An 8,312-nucleotide genomic window follows, 5' to 3' on the forward strand; every position below is an offset into this window, starting at 1 on the left:
AACACACACACACACACACATACACACACACAAACACACACACACACACACACACTTGAAAGAAATCACATGCTGCAGCAGAAACAAAACTGAAAGTAAAGTAAAATAAGGCCATGTTAACTTGGCCAAGGCTGGCAGGGGAGGTCAGAGATTCCTGGCTGTCAGAAAAGCCAGTGTGATACTCTGTTGCAGCCAAGGGACAGCAGGATTCCAATGTGGAATGTGTTTACCTTCTCTTTACTTGGAACCCATCTCCAGTTTCTTCCAGCCTTCTTGGCACAGATAAAGCACAGTAAAACCCAGGCATCCATCAGTGGAAATTACAAAATCCGGGAGTATGCAAGTGTGCTTCTCTCAGGGGAAATTCCCAGTGCTTCCTGATCAATGAGCTTTAATGTTTTAAACATGTGTTTTCTAAAGCAGGAACCATCACTGTTGCCATTTCTTCTGGGCTGCCCCACAGTTACCTGTTAATAGCCAGGTGGACCTGACTCACTATAAAAGGGGCTGCTTGTACACTCCCCTCCCTCTCTCTCTTGCTCAATAGTCCTCTCTTCCTTTCTTACCCTCTTTCTTCTCTGTCCCTCCTCCTCCTTCCTCCCCCCTCTATCCCTCTTTCTCTGTCTCTACTACCCCCTCAACTTCCCTCTCCATGTCTTAAATAAACTATATTCTATACTATACAATTGTGTGGCTGGTACCTCAGGAAGAAGGGATGCTTCAACACTGGCTGTCAGAGGCACCCCTTTCACCTCAACATACTAGGTGTGATGGTTTGTATATTCTTGGACCAGAGGGTGGCACCATTTGGAGATGTGGCCTTGTTGGAATAGGTGTGACCTGGTTGGAGTAGGTATGTCATTGTGGGTGTGGGCTTAAAATCCTCACCCTAGTTGCCTGGAAGTCAGTCTTCTACTAGCAGCCTTTGGATGAAGACATAGAACTCTCATCTCTGCCTGTGCCATGCCTGCCTGGATACTGCCATGCTCCCACCTTGATGATAATGGACTAAACCTCTGAACCTGTAACCCGGCCCCAATTAAATGCTGTTTTTTATAAGACTTGCCTTGGTCATGGTGTCTGTTCACAGCAGTAAAACCCTAACTAAGACACCAGGCATCCACCAAACATATACCTGACTTCTTTTTCATTTTCATAAAACACATCAGTCAATCTAAAACCTGTTTTTAAAAGAAATAATTGAGGAATAGTAAGTAGGAGTTGTGTTTTGCATAGAAGCTAAGAAAACTCACTTCAGAGATGGAAGCTTAAAAATGAAAGCTTTAATTTCTGTTCCCTTAGGTAGGCAGACAGTTTGGGATCTGAACTTTGTCCCTGATGGGAAATTGAACAGCATTTGTAAAGGATGAAACACAAAGTGAGAGGGGAGCTGCAGAGTTATCCATTGTCTTTTGACATGAAAAATTAAACAAGGGAGTACCCCTTGGAGGCAGTGTTGGCATCAGGATATCCCAAACCTGTGACATCACATAGGCAACAGAATGTTCTGCTACCTTCTGACTGGTTGCCAAGACAACAGGCACCATATTCCCAGCATCCACTTGACTCACCTGTGTTACAGCATTTTCCATATAAATGAGAACGCCCCTTCCTCACTCTCTCTCTCACCCTCTTCTCTTTCTGCCACTACCTTGTCTCTCCCTTCCAATAAAACCTCTTCCACATGGAACTGCCTTGGCCTACCCGGCATTTTAACACATCAATCTGGGCTATATCCTGGCACCTAGCTTCAAGGTCCTTAATTTATTCTCCTAGACATTAGGTGCAGAGCTCAGAGTGATGAAGGAACAAAGGAGCAGGTAAGTGGCATGGAGATAAACTGTTACCTTGTTTCAACTTCATTGAACTCTGGCTATTCATCTGATGTGTCAGCAAGGCCACCCATCTGCAGTCCCAGGTAGAACTCACACAGAGTCCACACCAGGACTGGGAAGAATTTCATGTCAGCAGGTTCTTGAACTCCAAGAAGGCCAGAGGAGTCCCTGGTCTGGAGCAAAGCAGGCATGTGTCCAACTCTTGTCAGTTGAGTGGCTCTGCTGAGACATCATTGTGGGGAACAGCAGGAGGGGGATTGCCTCTAACACTTCTCTATTATATTGAGAGAGAGAGAGAGAGAGAGAGAGAGAGAGAGAGAGAGAGAGACTAGTGAGCCTCAGGGCCGTGCTGTCTCTGACCCCACCCCAGTCTTGGGATTACAGGCACACACTGCCATGCCCAGCATCTCACTGCAGATCCAAATTAACATCCCCATGCTTTCATAACAAACCCTTCACAGAATAAGGTGTCATAGACACACAGGCTGCTTGCTCTCTCTAGTGTGGTGCTATCCTGGACCACAAAACGACACAAGAGTAGGTGTACAGTCTCCTGACCAATTAGAATAGTGTCATAGCTGAATAGCCCTCTGACCAGTTATGCCCATGGTATTGTATACAAAAATGCTGTGTGGATCCCTCTGCTGTGAGACTGCACTGCAAATTAAACAACAACCTGAAAAGCAGAACAGTAGCGATGAAGGAGGGGTCTGGAATCCACTATTCCCTTGATAACTAAGCTGATTCGGGAGACAAGATGAAGGCAGTAGGAGCCATAAGTAATAACGGAACCAGCAACAGAGAAATGGGCAAATACTAAGCGAGAAAAGTCAGGTTTAATGTTCCTTTTAAAAATAATATATCACACAGTAGCAGGAAACCTGGGCCACCTCTGTGTAAATGCTGGGAGCCTCAAAAAACCACAAAAGCTTCTCCTACAGGAGGACCTAAATGAAGACTGCCTGAGGGGCCAAGGATTGCTGGTGCAGACAATGCCAGCCAATTGTGTAGAAGAGATGCTTGCTTGGGACCAATGTGGCTCAGGAGGAAAATATTAAAGGAGCTTGTGCAGTTTCTCACTTGCTCCTGGAGTCTGTGTTGTTGATGCCCATGCCATCTCACCTCCTACCCCCAAAAGCAGATAGGATCCAGCAGTGGGTAGTCCAGGGCACAGGCAACAACATCACACTACTAAAAGTTTAATAGTTAATGCATGAAATTATTTCACTCTTGTCCTACTCCTTATCAGGGGAACACGCTTGGCCTTTTCCAGGAAGATGTTAAAGAATAAACAGATATGGAGTCTTAGAAAAAGTCCCTTTATCTACCAAGAAACATGAACAGCAGCTGAGGCACAAAGGCCAGCTCTGACTTTCCAGCCCTGCCCAATCTATCTCTCCTCACACTCCAGGCTTGCCTTGTGGCTGGGGAGATGAGACTCAGGAAGGCCTGCCTGGTGGCACTAACAATTTGTCTTCGCAGTTAGCTTGGTCCTCTAGTAAGATTTGCCTGTGTGATAGAGGTTCACAATTCCACCACCACCAGTGACTACATAATGGCAGACAAGATCTCCAGTTTTTTTCTGACTGGCCACTAGCCATTCCTAGTTGTTAAGGATGATACTTGTGGGTTCTTCCATATGGATCTCTGGGGACATGTCTAAGATGTTACTTTATCTTTAGGGGAAGAGGTGGTATGGCCTGGAATTTCTAAATTATAGGGAAAGATATTTTACTGACTGAACCTGGTAACAAGTGACCCCTTAGTATTGCTAACTTTTCTGGTAATTATAGATATCTATACCTGTATATCTATATCTATGTATATATACACATAGATATGGATATACAGATATATATATATATATACATGAAATAGCAAATGACAGTAGTCCCACATATTTTTGACCCTGCAGCCTTTTAAGTACTTTATAGATAGACACAGGAAAATCATGTTATGACAAAACTCAGCTCTTCCAGCCTGCTTCTTACATGTCAGGAGTAAATAAATATATATGTGTTTACATCAGCGCAACTACTGGCATGAAAAATGGGGCATGGCTTGTGTGGATAGAGGGCTCAGAGTTTTAAAACACTTGCTGCTCTTGTAAAAGACCTGAGTTTGGTTCTCAGGCACCTACATCTGGTAGCTCTCAATGCCTACACCCCATTTCCAATGGCTGTGATACCCACTCCTCACCTCTGTGGACACCCGTACCCATGTAGTACACATACATACACTCAGGCATGCACCCACAAATAATATAAAGTATTTTTTCAAAGAAAACGATTGAATTTTCAGGGGGCGGCTTGAGAACACTATTGTGAAGAAAAGCACCAAGAAATGGGAGAGAAGATGCTGAGATGCTGGGATGGGGTTTCTGCAAGAAAGCCAACCTTCTAAGCGAACCTTTAGGCTGTTTACATTCACCATTCTTACTTGGGCTTCCCTTATTTTGTACCACTTTGGGTGTGTGATTAGAAAAAGCAGGGGAATAAAATGTTTCTGAGTAGCTCAGTGGAAATCTGTAAGAATGACCCAGCTGCTAAGGCTGTTAAGAAATCAGAGAGAGAACCCAATGTGAAAGGGGAGAAAACCAGAAAGTGCTGCCACAGAAAAGCACAGAGGGAGTGAGGATAGTCTCTGAGGAGACCCACACTCCCTCAGGGTGCACTGCACCTCACAGTCCACCCCACCTCAGGAAGCTTCTCTTAGGGCCTGACCTGTCACCTTTTCCTTGTCTTTCTCCTTTCTGCTGAATTCATCAATGTTAGCTCTTACACTGCAGCTCATTCCTCACTCTCCCTCAGGCAAATGGTAACACCATCACTCTTACATACTCCAGGCCACAACCCAGAAAGGCTCCTTCATGATTTTACAAAGAAAGGGGTAAACTGAGCAGCAATCAGGGACACCAGGGGGTTCAAATACAGCAACATGAGAAAAGGAGTTGGGAGGTATTTTAACCTCTGAATTAGACCCTACCTATGCTGGCCTCTTACCCCCAGGAAGCAAATATAACATATATTAATTAATATCAGATAATATTAATCTATATATTTTGAGCAGATAAACCAAACAGCAAACCAGGCCAAGATGATTCCACATGGGAGAGGTTTATTGTGCAGGGATGGGGGAGGGGGTGGCGAAGTGGGTAGAAGGGCAGAGAAGAGGAAAAGAGAAGGAGGAGGGGGTGACTTCCTAATTTATCCAGAAATGACATCATGCCAGTGAGGGTGGGAACTGAGATGAATGGGTTGTGGGATTGAGGGTCATTGCTCTGGCAACACAGGTCAAGGGTCACATAGTTAGGCCAGGGTTTGGAGTGTCCTGGTGCTAACAATAACCAGACAGTGAATGAACTCTCCCAATCCTTATCTGGATGAACAACCCTGCTTCTCTGATAATGACAAAATGTAACTTGTGACAAGGACTGCACATCCCAGGTCTGGCTGCCTTCTATACTGAATAGAATATGATAAGACTAAATCGCAATGGTCTCTTCCCACCTAGGCCTTATCTTACTTCAGAGGCAGAGTGCAAAGCTGGCAAGAAAGCTGCTCTCGTGGGGTCCCCAGGTGTGTGAAGGAGTGGGTCTGTTTCCTGTACCTTCTCTTGGTATTTTTCCCCTTCTGTTTGTTTTGTTCTATTCTGATGTGTTAGTTTTTGCTTTCTCTTACTTTATTTTATTATTGTTTCTAGAAGCCTGTTTGTTTTCTAATGAGAGGGGAGATAGGGAGGAGAATGGGGAGGGGAAACTGCAATCAGTGTTTATTATATTTGAGAAATAATGTATTTTCATTAAGTGGGGATTTTTTTTCACAATAGCCCGACCCATCTCTCTCAGACATACTTACGAATGTAAGAGAAAAGTATCTCTCCACTAGGTTATGAGTTTGTATGCATAATCAACTGTTTTACAGTTTTTTTTTTAAAGTGAAGGCAAGTTTTCTTTGGAGAGGGCTTGGCAAGGGTGCCAACCATTATTCCCATACTGAGCTGTGTTTGTTTCTGATAAATACTGGAAACTCCCTTCTCCTCCCAGCTCTCTCATACTCAGAGAACCTTAGCCATGGAAGCCAACAGGACTTTCTAAACTACAAAGCAAACAGAGACTACAAAATAAGTTGAGCCTACACAGTTAAGGCGAATTCCACAAGGTTGTCAGATGGAAGGCTTGGAGGTCACCGCCAGGCTTTCACAGAAGTAGCCCATAGTTGCAGAAAGAGAATTTTTTACTATTATTTAAAAATTGTTTTAGGCATAGTTTATTTTATCTCTTTTGAAATAGGGTGGTATTTTCTTTGGTTTGAAAGCAAATACTGATGTGTCTTATAAAGTCAAGGATATGTTTTATAGAGCGCTGTATGGTGTGGTGGGAGGGGGTACCTCAGCAGGCCCATGCTCAGGCATCCCTGCCCATTCCCCAGTTACCAGCCATAGAAGGAGTCTAGTGTAGAATAGAGTATATACTGGGGCATGGGAAGGAGAGTTGAGAGTGGATTAGAGACAGGAAAAGTGAGGAGACAAAGATACACACAAACTCACACTCCTGCACACAAACAGAGAGAAAGAGAGAGGGAGGGGGGAGAGAGAGAGAGAGAGAGAGAGAGAGAGAGAGAGAGAGAGAAAGAGAGAGTGAGAGGGAGAGAGAGGGAGAGAGGGAGAGAGAGACAGAGCGAGAGAAGAAGAGGAGGAGGAGGAGGACATGTGAAGAGAGAGGGGAAGGGGAAGAGCAGAGAGGGAGAAAGGGGTTATGGAGAGCAAAAGGAGATGAGAGTCAGAGAGAGTCAGAGATGCCAACAGTCTCTTTTATAGCAAGCTAGGCCTACCTGGCTGTTGCTAGGTAACTGTTGGGCAGAGCCTAGAAGATATGCCAACATTCCTCCATTTTGGTTTGACATTAAAAAGGAGAAACTAGAGAGAGGTGGTGGTGAAGCAGGAATAAGGTCGTCCTGATCTTTAGTTGTTTTCTGCTGACTTTGGGCAATGTGTCTCTGGGAAATCTAAGAAAATGGAGGTGAGCATGTAGGTCCAGTCTCAGAGTTAGCTGTTTCTTTGCTTTTCTGGGGTCTGTGGAACCATCTGTGGATAGGAAGGAGCAGGTCCAGTAGAAGTGTCTGTGTCTGTGAGAGTAGATTCGAGTGTTTCTGGGTTGCTTCTCTGGAGCTGTCCTGGAACAAACATCCACACACTCCCCTATATAGAGAGAACAAAGTTTAGTAGGTTTGGAAGAAAAACTTTTCTTAGGTGTATGTTTGAAACCCTCAGGTCTTGGTGGTTGAAGTATTATTCCTGCTTCACCACCACCTGGCTAAACCTATCTTTAAGGCAATGGTCTTTAAGATTTTTATTGTTATAAATCTTAAAATTAATATTAAAATTATTATTTACCAAGGGAGGATAGTAATTCTATGAAATCTTTAATTTAATTGGAAAGTGTCTTTGGAGACCTTAAATCAGGCTGTTCTAAAATAATAAGACAATGAAGAACTACCCATACCAAAGATGGCAGATAGCCAGGAGACTGGTTTTAACGAAAATGGCAGTGAACTACAGCTAGCCATGTGACTGCCCTTAGATAAAATGGCACTGAAGTGATACTTCTGCCTGTCAGGGGAAAAATCTTGTGTCTGTTATACCTTAAAATGGAATGGCAGAAGTGTGGCCATGTATCAGCAGGGACAAATAGACACATTTTCTCTAGTAGACAGGGCAATTTGTGCATTTGAGGCAGCCTCTCCCTGTCACTGCAGGCAGCCCCTGCCACTGTGCTTGGAGTGGCAAAGTGGTGGGGCTCAGTGGTACACAGTGCAACTTGGTTGCTTCTTCTTTAGCCACAGCTGTCAAGGGCCAGAATGGAAAGAAACCAGAAATAAACTTTCCCAGGAAGTAGAAATCTAAGACGGGAGCAACATCTGGCAGCTGTGGTGGCAGGCTGTAGCTGCTCATTAGGGCAGGGAGCAAGAGAGCAGGAGGGGAGAGGTAGAAAACAGAAAGCAAGTTAACTGGAGCACAGGTGGGGAGAAGCATGCACACAGAAATCTTTTCATTTTCTGGATCACTGCTGAGGGTTGTAAAAGATTTTTACCTTTTAAGCACCATAAAGCAACCATTTAGAGTTTTCACTTAGTGGGTATCAGAGGCTAATTTAGTCTGAGAATTCAGAGGCCTTTAAGACTGGGAGGTATCCCAGTAGGGAGTCTGGAAGTAACAAGGAAGACTTTCCCTTTTGAGTGAGAATAGAAGTTATCCATTATCCCTACCAGTCCTGAAGGTAAATTAATAACTAGGAGCAGACATCGAGGCCAGATCATCAGGCCTTCATGACGTGAAACTAGAGATTGAACTCAGGGCCAGCACCACAGTGAAAGGAGAACGCTTTACCTAGGCCTAGGATTTTACAGCAGCGAAACCATCTCGAGGAGAGACAAACATCTCAGCCAAGGGAAAAGTTGATGAGTCATCAGGAAGGCC

This window comes from Mus caroli, unplaced genomic scaffold (assembly GCF_978045245.1).
Source record: "Mus caroli unplaced genomic scaffold, Mus_caroli_1 scaffold_4, whole genome shotgun sequence".
In the NCBI taxonomy this organism is placed as follows: domain Eukaryota; kingdom Metazoa; phylum Chordata; class Mammalia; order Rodentia; family Muridae; genus Mus; species Mus caroli.